The sequence below is a fragment of the Colobus angolensis genome, unplaced genomic scaffold, assembly GCF_000951035.1.
Source record: "Colobus angolensis palliatus isolate OR3802 unplaced genomic scaffold, Cang.pa_1.0 Scaffold7, whole genome shotgun sequence".
NCBI lineage: Eukaryota > Metazoa > Chordata > Mammalia > Primates > Cercopithecidae > Colobus > Colobus angolensis.
This window is the reverse complement of record NW_012120709.1, coordinates 25,452,777-25,453,921: the sequence shown is the minus strand read 5'-3', so window position 1 is coordinate 25,453,921 and position 1,145 is coordinate 25,452,777.

Sequence of the window (1,145 nt, the reverse complement as noted above, 5' to 3'; positions counted from 1 at the left end):
GTTCAAGCGATTCTCCTGCCTCAGCCTCCCGAGTAGCTGGGATTACAGGTGCCCATCACCACTCCTGGCTAATTTTTCTATTTTTAGTAGAGACGGAGTTTCATCATGTTGGCCAGGCTGATCTTAAACTCGTGACCTCTAGTTATCTGCCCGCCTCAGACTCCCAAAATGCTAGGATTACAGGTGTGAGCCACTGCACCTGGCCGGTAGTATACTTTTTATTTTCCCTTCTGCCATCGAAGTTGTATTTTTAGTAGAGACGGAGTTTTACCATGTTGGCCAGGTTGTCTTGAACTCCTGACCTCAGGTGATCCACCTGCTTCAGCCTCCCAAAGTGCTGGGATTACAGGTGTGAGCTACCACACCTGGCCAACAATAATAATTTTAATGATAATTTTTCTACCCTAATTATACAAATATATGTCTGGTATGGGACCATGGCTCAAGCCTGTAATCTCAGCACTTTGGGAGGCTAAGGTAAGAGGATCTCCAGAGCAAGACCTTGTGTCTACTGTTTTATTTTATTTTTTTTGAGACAGTCTTACTCTGTGACCCAGGCTACAGTGCAGTGGCATGATCATGGCTCACTGCAGCCTTAACCTCCAGGGCTCAAGCAATCCTCCCACCTCAGCCTCCTGAGTAGCTGGGACTACCTGAGCACCACCATGCCTGGCTAAATTTTGATTTATTTTTGTAAAGACGAACTCTTACTATGCTGCCCAGGCTGCTCTCAAACTCCTGGACTCCTGCAGTCCTCCTACCTCTGCCTCCCAAAGTGCTGGGATTACAGGCATGAGCCACCGCACATGAACCCTGTCTCTAAAGAAAAAAAATAATGTGCACAGAACTTGAATTGACATTTATCCAAAGAAAATATACAAATAATCAATAAGCACATGAAGAGATGCGTACATCATTAGAGAAATGCAAATCAAAACCACAGTGAGATACAATTTCATACTTCATAGGAGGGCTTTTAGATGGCTGTTAGAAAAAACAAAGAGGCTGGGTACCGCGGCTCACACCTGTAATCCCAGCACTTTGGGAGGCCAAGGCGGGTGGATCCCTTGAGGTTAGGAGTTCCAGGCCAACCTGGCCAACATGGCAGAACACTGTCTCTGCTGAAAGTACAAAAATTATCCGGG